The sequence below is a fragment of the Pinus tabuliformis genome, chromosome 7 (assembly GCF_031772625.1).
Source record: "Pinus tabuliformis cultivar Carrire ecotype Pingquan chromosome 7, CPIR1, whole genome shotgun sequence".
In the NCBI taxonomy this organism is placed as follows: Eukaryota; Viridiplantae; Streptophyta; class Pinopsida; order Pinales; family Pinaceae; genus Pinus; species Pinus tabuliformis.
This window is the reverse complement of record NC_142293.1, coordinates 909797542-909809589: the sequence shown is the minus strand read 5'-3', so window position 1 is coordinate 909809589 and position 12048 is coordinate 909797542. Positions and strand designations below refer to the sequence as shown.

The 12048-nt window shown below is 31.9% G+C and overlaps 1 pseudogene; it reads right to left on the bottom strand.

The window, feature by feature from the left end:
• Positions 1 to 1717: 1717 nt before the first annotated feature.
• On the bottom strand, positions 1718 to 4225 carry LOC149250583 (mannitol dehydrogenase-like; annotated as a pseudogene).
• Between the last annotated feature and the right edge of the window lie 7823 nt (positions 4226 to 12048).

Genomic DNA, 12048 nt, shown 5'->3' with positions numbered 1-12048 from the left:
ACAATGGACAGTGCAGACCATTGTCATTATGAAGCTCTAACAAACTGTATAATTCATACAGTTGGGCAGTACTTCTTAAGCAAATGTTGTGAACTTTGCATGGTCTTTCCATAAAATTGACCGCACCAAAAATGGGATCCATAGATTTAGAGAAGCCTACTCTTGAAGAAACTCCATTTCTAATTTTTCATTTTTCAATTCTGGTAGTGACATGTAGCATATTTCCTTCAGGTTGGCATCTCCTCACATATCACCTTAAGAGGGGATTGAGAGAGTCTGAAGTTCAACAATTGTTTTTGTGAAATTCTGAATTAGGCTCTTAAATATATTAAAGCAATTTTTATAAACCACTGCCATTGTACATAATTGAATTAAATGTAAACTTTATAAACCACATACATGTTATTAGTAAGTAATCTTAAAAGTAACATGTTAAGAGTGACATGGTTCATAAAATGACTTAATGCAATATAAAAACAAATTATTAATGTTTAAAACACTGGTGGATCCATATCCAAATTTAAATCTGAAATCTGGTAACTTATACACACACACATCAACCGGATTTAGCTCAGGTGGTTGGCATAAATGTTGATAACAAGTTAGTAAGTAATCTTAAAACTAACATGTTAAGAGTGACATGGTTCATAAAATGACTTAATGTAATGTAAAAACAAATTATTAATGTTTAAAACACCGGTGGATCCATATCCAAATTTAAATCTGAAATCTGGTAACTTATACACACACACACACATCAATCGGATTTAGCTCAGGTGGTTGGCATAAATGTTGTTAACTTGTTATCGTCCCCAAATAGGTTCAATCCCTGCATGTGATCTATTGAGTTCATAATGAGTATTTCTTGTAATGGCTTCTAGCCTTAATGTATGAGAAATCCCTCAAGGACCAAAACATTAATATTCCTCATATGGAATATAAAGATATTTCTTATGGAAAAAAATATTTTCCTGTTCACTCTTCAACCAGCAAACAAGCAATTCAAAGTTAGTGATGAAAGGAATATCTTCCTTTTTATTTTTACATGATCATTAACCAAATAAGAACAACCTGAGTAAAGAAATATCTATTACAAAATAAATTCAACAATAGAATTTAAAGAAACATTATTGCAGGAGGTCCTTTTTCACCTAGCAGTCCATCATCTCCCAGCTTTCATAACAACAACTCCTATTCGAAGCAAATGTGGGGAACAAGAGGACTATGCTATTGCCCTAATTCCCCTTACACCTTCATTTAAAAAAATTACATCTTCCTTTATATATATATATATATATATATATATATATATATATATATATCGATATATATATATATATATATATATATATATATATATATATATATATATATATATATATATATAACTACATCTTCATACATTTAATTCTTAAAAATATATAATAAATTTAACAAAATTAACTCATCCAAAAACATAAAATAACTACTAAATTAACTAATCCAAAAATGTAAAATAACTACAAATTAACAATGGAATTTTCTCATTGATGTTGGGAATTGGTGAAATCATGTTCACAATGTTTGGTACAAACCAAAGAGATAGTTGAGTTGGTGTTAGTTATCTTGCACAGTGCAGTCACTCATTTGAATCCGAAGGTTATAAACCTATTTGTTAAATATTTTCAAAGTTTCATGATATCATTGTTGTAATACTTATACTTACCAATTATTGGTCTTATACAAAAAGAAATTTCAATGCGTACGTATACACAAATGAGTCAATTACAGATAATGAATTGTGTGCCTTACAATTGCAACCATGATTGTGCCCTCGCTGGGAATTTTGAATGGCTCCCTCTACCAAATCTAATATCCTTTCTACCTTACTATCTGCTTCATCATCTTTACTTAAATCAGCATCACTATTGTACAAGAACAGTCCTTGTCTCGGGTGGTTGCTCATCAACGAAGACAACAAGGAAGGAGGGTTGTGGGTTTGGGCATGGGAAGTTCCATGAGAATCCACTGCATTACCATCCAGAGTATTGAGGTCTCCAGCATCACCATCATCATCAAAAGGGGCAGGCATGCTTAGGTCCAATAGTTCCACTCTTGCAGGCAGCTGTTGCAGCTTAGGGGTCTCCTTGTTGCCACAACTAGTAATTATAGTATCTGAAGCTCCACTACCCCAATGGCATCTCTTGTGACCACCCAAAGCCTGACCTGAAGCAAAACCCTTTTTACAAATTGAGCATTCATGGATCCTTGGAATCTTCTTACCTAAAATAGCAGCAGACTCAATTGTCCTCGTTCCATCTTTGGCTTTGGCACCAGAAACCTTAGTCCTCTCCTTTTGCAAGAGACTTGTGGAAATTTCCATGAAGCTGAGAGCCCAATCCAGTACTGAGCTCGTTAGCTATGTCTTCTTCTAGGCTCTCATTCTCATAAAAAAATTAATTACACAAAATTAAACTATAACATAATTATGCAAACTTTATTAACCAAATTGCTCAAGCTCTCGGGCATCTATTACATTCTACGAGTTATAGTTCCTAGTTTCTCACATCCTCATTCAGCCATAAACCTACTCTTCTATGAGAGATAAAAGCTTCTCACCAACTATAACACATTTCCTGAGTTTCCTTCACCTCTCAAATCAAACTCCCCCCAATAAATTGACGGGATGCACACACCAAAAGTAAAATTAAATCCGAACTTCCATGTGATTAACACCCAAATTCTTGTTCAAGAAAATGGTAGAGAAATCCAAAATTTAGAGATACCATATCTGCCTAAGTTGTGGATGCCTTTGACACTCTCAGTTTGATTGGAATATAATTTTGTTCATATCTTTTGTCTACAAGACAAAAAGCCACGGAGGACTTACCCATAACAACAGGCGGAGCAACAAATTTCACAGGCTTTTCTGGCAAACCGTCTATGACCAACTTACCATTCACCTTTAACAAATTAAGGAGGGGCTTCGCAACATGATTAGTAGAGACTGTGTCAATAATATATTCTACAGACTTGACTGCAACCTGCATCTATTTCTCATCTTTGCTGATGACAAAGTGATCTACTCCTAAAATTTCTCTCACTTCCTTTTCCATGCTAGGCGATGTACTTATCACCATCACTTGCAACCTAAAAGCTTTTCCAAATTTGATAGCCATGTGTCCGAAACCGCCAAGCCCCACCACGCCCAGGCTCTTTCAAGGCTTCGTCATCTGGAAATATTTCATGGGGTTGTACACCATTATTCCCGCACATAGCAATGGTGCAGCAACATCTAAAGGAAGATTCTTTGGTACCTTCACCACAAAGCTACTTACAACCCACAAACCACCCAAATTATTAAAACCCTATTTAACCAATATAAAGAAAAAATATTAATGCCATTTGTCTCTGGTTTTATATAAAAGAGACAAACCACCCATCTCGGCAAGGCTTGCCGAAACTTGGCGCAATTAAATTTTCCGAGGTTTTGAGTCAATTGGGAGATTCCTGAAACTCGTTGATCCCATTCCAAACATGAACAGGATTATATGGATAGAAAAGGAAGCCTTTTATGGCGATTTTAGCCCATATGCCCTAAAACAAAAATGGTTGCATGAGTTGGGAAAATGATTAATTACCTTTGGTTACAAACCATCAAGTATGAGTAACGTCCAAAAGTGACAGAACCATCAACATCGGTGCTACCATACGTCCAAATGACCTTCTCACAATACTGTTCTTGGCCTTTGCTACAAGAATCGCAATGATGGTAACTTCCAACCATACAGGCCACGCCCACACGATCTCCAGCAGAAAAATTCTTCACTTCTGAACCAACTTCAACTACTATACCTACTATTTCATGGTTGCAAAAATAGAATTGCGAGTAAATTAAAATTGAGCATGAACTTCTAGGCATATACTCTTTTTGTCTTGCTATTTGATGTGAAGCAGTGTTGAAGATCATGAAGACATTACCCAGGAACCATTGGGTATTGGGAAGCTTTCCATTCATTACCAATTTGATGTAGATCAGTGTGACAGATTCCGCAGTATACGATCTTGAAAGTAACATCATGCGGCCCAGTTTCCCTTTCAAGGCAATTTAAATGTAAGTTTTTTCCAAATGGGTATCAATAGAAGCAAACAATTTAAATGTAAGTTTTCTGCAAATGGGTATCAATAAAAGCAGTTATGAGAGTAAAGCGAGGAGGAACCTGCGAGTGAAATTGAAGGGCGAGAGAATTCATGACTTGTCTCTAGCAACCCATCCTTGAACATTAGACTGATCTACTTCCTTAACCATCTTCTCTTCTTCACAACACTCATAAATAAATTTGATTCACTTAGAAGAACATCTAAGCAAATGAATATAAAGAACAGATTTGAGGAGACAACAAGTGTTGGGATGGGTATTTAAAAGGTCAAGTATGGCAGGATATAGCAGGATGACCACTGAATAACCGAGAGGTAAATTCATCGTTAGGCAGCAAGGCAGGTCGTGCACAGCCGAAACCGGAAACATTATTGCAGCAGGTTGTGGAAGAGCCCGGAAACATTATTGCAGGAAGTCGTGGAAGAGCAGAAAGCGGAAAGCAGGAGGAGCAGAAATCGGAAAGCAGTTTTGGTGAGGGAGGAATAGTCCGAGAACATATGCCAGTTGTGAATTAAACCAGATGCCAGCGGGACGCCAAATGTCAATCAGAGAATCGATAGGTAGACTACTAAACTCATTCAAAGGAAGGCCTACTGGCCTAATAAATATAAAATAATAATATACACTTTAATTGACTGCAAATAAAATTTATTTTTGAATAAGAAATGATTGTTTTAAAAACGACAAGAAATAACGGGCTTGCCATCGGCCATTTAAAGCGCCCCGATAGCACCCGTTCACCCTACATATCAATGCAGAGGTTGTATGTTCGAATACCATAATATATCGTACCTATTTATCAACGTTTCAGATTTCCCCACGTCCCATCTCCGGAACTGGCTATCCGTGTTGTTGCGGTGTTCAACCTCTTGTAGTGTCATGTCCATTTGCAATTGCCAAACATCCTACCTCCCATCTCATATTGTAGGTGCCCATATCATCCCTGCATCATCCATTTTAAATTTGCAATTGGGAGCACATGAATTTTTGAAATTTATCCTACATCTTTCAACCCATCCTAATTAGAGTGGGATATTATGTTTTGTAGAGAGGCAGAGTAGGTCTTCAATCAAAACTATATATATTTTTATGGCAATGTTGGGCATATTTTTAGGAATTCACATACTATAAAATATTGGGCATATTCTTAATCATTAACACAGTAATATGTTAGAAATGGTAATTAGGAGTTGATTAAAATTAACGAGTCAGTTAAATAAATGTTGAGTGTTGAGTGGTGAGTCACTCTGAGTGATGGATAAAGAGTTAAGTGCAATCCATATATAGAGCATGAGTTAACTGAGTTAAGTGTGTGTGCATGTCAAGATATTTTAGGCAAATCACTAATTAGAAAGGTTTAAATACCCTTCACTTCACTGGATTCTTCGTAAGAATCATGTTGTATGACCAATAAAAAAGCAAAACCTCATATATTTTGTATGTGAATTTGTGTTTTGAGTGCTCTACCTTTCCAATAAATTAAAGTGAATTCCTCTGCCTTTACAACAAATTGGTAGCGGTTACAAAAAGCCAAAAAAAAAAACAAATCAACAATAGTGAAATAGAAGAGAGAAATAATTTTTCCTATAACACTCCTTACAGTGGTATTCAGAGTGTTATAATGTTGTTGGGCTTAGCATAGAACCACGTTAAAGATGAAAAACTTACCGCATACGCAGGTTATCGTTACCGTATAGAGAATTCTTACGCAGGTCTCAACCAGTCACGGCCACGTTAACCAAGTCAAGAAAATTTGTTTAAACTATCACATGGTGACCGCTGACTCATAAAAATTTGTTACGGAAGGGCTTTTTTAAAAGTTCGGTGGATTCTTTTTACCCATATTAAAGTGTTAGGGTTTTTTGAAGGACGGATTTATTAAAAGTTTATGGTTATTCCCCGTGATAAATGTTTATAAAATATGAAAGTTTTGCCATAAAGATTGAAGGATTTTAACATAAAAGGTATTCGGAGGTTTTTAAACTCATTTTTTTTTATATATTGAAAAGTTCAAGTTTATAAAGGTTTTTGCTCTTTTTATATAAAGAGATATTCTATAAATAGATCGGCTTTATATATAAAAAGCATTAAGGGATTTTATAAAAGAGTTTATTAAAAAATGATTGGCAAGAGAATTTAGGGTTTTGTAAAATTTCTCAGTTATTTGGTTTTTTTGTAAGTATGACAGTGTTTTAGTAAAGATTGTGCCTTATGGGGCACATATTGAAAATCATATTTTTTTGGGGGGCGACATGGAAGATACGATCAAGCAATCAACAAAACAACTATAAAAAAAAGGAATGACATCAGTCATGGGTCATAAACCGCAACTGAAGAATATTAAAAAAAGGAATTGGAAAGAAGAGGTAGAGAGTGTTGCCATGGTTAGAGAGGTTCACGACGCAGCCAAGGAATTAAGAATTCTAGCAGAAGATAAAGAATAAATCGAGGGTGATTGGTGTAGCTTTGATTTGCTACCACCTCTTATGTTTACAGGTGAATATTTTGATGATTGGGATATCAAGATGTAAACTTTTATTCAAGCTAGAGAGTTAATTGAGTACGTGTCTAATAACTCATATGATGCAGTATGTGATGTTTTAGCATTGAATTTTATAAAACAAGCATTGGATGAGAATTGTTTGTGCAAGATAGCAAATGCTACAACTTCCAAGGAAGCATGGAAGTTTCTGGAAGCAGAGTTTGGTGTAAGGGAGAGTGGCATGCAACATCAGGTTATGTCACAGGAAAAGAAGTCAACTGCAGATCTAAGAGTATATGAGCAAGACTCTGAGAGGAAAACAGAGCTTGGAGAATCCCACTAAAAAGTGGACGATGGTTTTCAAGACCATAAAATTGAAACCCATTATGCAAACATGCATATGGATGAAGAATATGCAACAAAGATTGCAGAGATAGAAGAAGAAGTATCTGTATTTGAGGCAAAGCAAGAGCATATAAATGCTCAATGAATCCATTGTAACGTGGACGATACAGATGATTGTGAATCCCACTGTGATGATGCACATGTGGATGATGACTGCAAAGTGAGATGTTAATTGGTGAATCCAACCGTAGCTGATGGATTTCGGGAAGATGAAATTGTCAATGAAATTGGCAATGAACATATGCATGCTTGGATATCCCACCATAGTGTAGATGAACCTTATGTTGATGATATGTGTGGTTTATTTTTTGAAACAGATATTAATTGTGGCAATATAGTAAGTGCAATATTTGATGAAGAATTGAAGGTTGAAGTTGCCACTATAGTAGCAAGATATGAAGCAGTTGTAATTTCTCATGAAGCAGTATTTGATCTAGCAACAATTGATGATCAAGAACATGATAAAGTGATTGAATAGTTTTTGATGAGAATATCCGCTGGCCACATAATAGTGGGAGATAGTTTATTGAAGTTGAAAAGAAGGTAGAAGGAAGAGGTAGAGCAGGAAGTTGCCACTGAAGAACATAATATAGATGCTTTTAACATTGTTTTCGAATATGCAAGTGTTCAGAACAACATGAGCGAAAAAATTGAAAACAAGGTTGTTAATAAATTTGATGTAGATTTGAGGCTCATTGAAGAATGCATTAAAAAACCAATAAAGCAAATTGATTCGAGTCTTAAAGCAGCAACTGAAATAAAAGAATTGAATGAAATGGTGAATAATGATCTTGAGTGTGCAGATTACAGGGAAAAAGTAGTAGTACTTGACGATGGAAGTGAAAAGAATGATATGGATGTTTCTGAAGACAAATATGAATGCGTTGAAACCATTTTTTAGCAATGGAATCAAGAAGAGATAAGATTCTAGTATCCAGAAATATAGCAAAAAGAAAGTCAGGAATATGAAACACAAGCAACAAAGCAAAGACAACAGTTTGAAGATCCAATGTTTTGGCAACAGCCCATAGTTGAACGAATATTTGAAGAGGAAGTTGTCGAAGACATGATCCAATTATTTCTTAGAACAAGCTCACGACAAGTCAAAGAAAAATTGCAGCAGCAACAAGTGAATAAAGCTTACAACAAGAAAGCACAACAGAGAGTGAAGGAATTTTGAGGATTTAAAATTTGGAAGAAACGAAAAAAATGCAAAATTGTGAAAGTCTTCAATAATTGTAAGATTTGAAATTTGGAAGAAGCAAAAAAAGAATGCAAAATTATGAAAGTCTTGAGTCATTGTAAGCCTATCTGAGACATAGACCAGCAGGCATGTTTGAGTGACAATTGAGTCAATTTCTATTGTAATCCTAACACAGAAAGTTGAGTCATGTTTGATTTATGTTGATTCATATGGTCGTAATTAAGGGGGGAGTGTTAGAAATTTTAATTACTCCCACATGAGGAGTTGACTAAAATTGGAGAGTTATTTAACTGAGTGTTGAGTGTTGAGCGGTGAGTCAAGTTGAGTGATGGATAAAGAGTTAAGTGCAGTCTATATTTAGGGTATGAGTTAACTGAGTTAAGTTTGTGCGTATGTCAATATATTTTAGGCAATTCACTAGTTGGAAAAGGTTAAATAACCTTCACCAAGTTCATTGTATGAATCATGTTTTCTTTGATCAACAAAAGAGCCACAACTCATGTGAATCATGTTTTCTTTGATCAACAAAAGAGCCACAACTCATGTGTTTTGTGTGTAAATTTGTGTTTTGACTCTTTGTGTGTGAATTTGTGTTTTGACTCCTGTACCTTTACAACATAATATTCTCCAGCTTCTCAATCAATGAGAAATGAAATATGTATTATGTGGATTTGATCTTTTTGTTGAATGTATTGAAATGAATACCAGGTATTACAGACAAAGAATGGCACGCTTGACTGACTACCCTCAGCGTAGACACCAGTGATCCATGGAAGAAAACATATTATAATCAACTCATATAAATCAACTCAACCATATAAATCAACTTACAAACATTTCAAAAAAATATTATAATATTACAATACATTTTCACCCATATAAATCAACTCACAAACATTTCACAAAAATATTATGATACATTTTTTTCTATTATAATTTTTGTTTTACAACAAATAATGTCATAATATTCAAAACCAAAAATTGTGATACATGCGCAGAAATTTCTATACATAAAGAGAAAATTAAATATAAATAATGGACGAGTAACTTGCAACACCTATAAAATTTGTGGCTACTATTCACAATTAAATGGAGAGAAAGAAATTACAGAGAATTGTTTGAATATGTAATAAACTCCATTTAGATATTCAAAGAATGTGCGTTGTTCGAATATGAAATATAGGGTTCTATTTATATATTCAAAGAATGGCACTTCCAATGAAAAGGAGAGAATGATAATATTAATCCCTTAAAATTTTTAATAAACAAACAATATGTTTATTAAAATCTAATAATACTTGAATTTAAAATAAAACAACTTTATTTATTTTATCCATTTGTGATTGAAATGAATTTAAAAAGGAAAATTTAAACCGTTTCTTAAGGAAAAAAAAACTCATCCATTGCCAACTCATTGAAATTTAAAAGTTAACATTAAAACCATAAAACTAATATTATAATATTTATAATATTATATTAATATAAACTGAAATATGTATGATTGAAACAAGCATTCAAGTGAAAATAAATATGATGATATAAAATATTCATTTGAACAATATAGTGTTATAACAAATATCACTATATAGGGTTCAACCAAATTAAGCTTTACATTATTTGAATTTTTCCAAGAGAGTCTTTCATAGTCTACCCAAGTGAGCATCTCATAGTTTACCTAGTTTTTATTAAAAAAATTATATTATATATATAAAAAAAACATGTCATTCATATATATATATAAAAGAGGGAAAACATAGTGATTAAAATTTATTATTAAAACCAATTATATATATTTAATTTAATACTAATATCTAATATTTTATTGAGAATATTATATTATATATTATATTAACAATACTAAAACTTAATCTTATATAAATTAGGTTAATATTGAAAACCTAAAATCTAAAAATATTATTATAGCTTAAAACTATTAATTCTAGTTATAAAACCATGTTAATGTTTTCACAGTTGGTTGACACTACAATTAATGAACAATCAAGACCAATGAATAACCCACACATTGAATAACTAATACTTCACTTTGAAAAATGCAACTCACAACAATGTGGAGGCAAGTTTCAATAATATAAACATTTTAATATTTTTATTTTTACTTTTATTTATGTAATCTTCATATTTGTTGAGAAATAACTTGTGAACCTTTTCACTGTGCTTTGTAAAAAGTTAATTTAAGTAGCTTTGAAAAATATGATTTAGTTTTGCAAGAAAGTTAATTGTGTGAAGTTCACTTATTGATCTAGTGGGATTACAAGAAAATAGTGGCATATTTTAAGTTGATACCATCAGATCAAAAAAAAATAAGAGAAAGATTAAAGTAGCCAATTCCAATAGAGGAAATATACATAGTAATAATTTGGTGACCAAAACTAGGCAGTTATAATTTTTGTTTTACAACAAATAATTTCATCATATTTAAAACCAAAAATTGTGATACATGCGCGGAAATTTCTATACATAAAGAGAAAATTAAATATAAATAATGGACCAGTAACTTGCAACACCTATAAAATTTGTGGCTACTATTCACAATTAAATGGAGAGAAAGAAATTACTCAGAATTGTTTGAATATGTAATAGACTCCATTTAAATATTCAAAGAATGTGCGTGGTTCGAATATGAAATATAGGGTTCTATTTATATATTCAAAGAATGGCACTTCCAATCAAAAGAAGAGAATGATAATATTAATCCCTTAAAATTTTTATTAAACAAACAATATGTTTATTAAAATTTAATAATACTTGAATTTAAAATAAAATAAATTTATTTATTTTACGCATTTGTGATTGAAATGAATTTAAAAAGGAAAATTTAAACCGTGTTTTAAGGAAAAAAAACTCATCCATTGCCAACTCATTGAAATTTAAAAGTTAACATTAAAACCCTAAAACTAATATTATAATATTTATAACATTATATTAATATAAACTGAAATATGTATGATTGAAACACGCATTCAAGTGAAAATAAATATGATAATATAAAATACTCATTTGAACAATATAGTGCTATAACAAATATCACTATATAGGGTTCAACCAAATCATGAATTTAAAGCGTGGGCTTTACATTATTTGAATTTTCCCAAGAGTCTTTCATAGTCTACCCAAGTGAGCATCTCATAGTTTACCTAGTTTTTATTAAAAAAATTCTATTATATATATAAAAAAAAAACATGTCATATATATAAATTCAAATTTCTTTGACTTCAATTTTTTTTTTAAATTTAGTAAAAAAAGAGTGAAAGGCGAAGACAAACATTGAAGAGGGAAAACATAGTGATTAAAATTTATTATTAAAACCAATTATATAAATTAAATTTAATACTAATATCTAATATTTTATTGAGAATATTATATTATATATTATATTAACAATACTAAAACTTAATCTTATATAAATTAGGTTAATATTGAAAAACTAAAATCTAAAAATACTATTATAACTTAAAAATATTAATTCTGGTTATAAAACCATGTTAATGTTTTCATAGTTGGTTGACACTACAGTTAATGAACAGTCAAGACCAATGAATAACCCACACATTGAATAACTAACACTTCACTTTTAAAAATGTAACTCACAACAATGTGGAGGCAAGTTTCAATAATATAAACGTTTTAAATTTTTATTTTTAATTTTATTCTTATTTTTAATTTTATTTTTGTAATCTTCATATTGTTGAGAAATAACTTGTGAAAGTTAATTAAGTAGCTTTGAAACATATGATTTATATGCAAGAGAGTGAATTGTGTGAAGTTCGTTTATTGATGTAGTGGGATTACAAGAAAAAA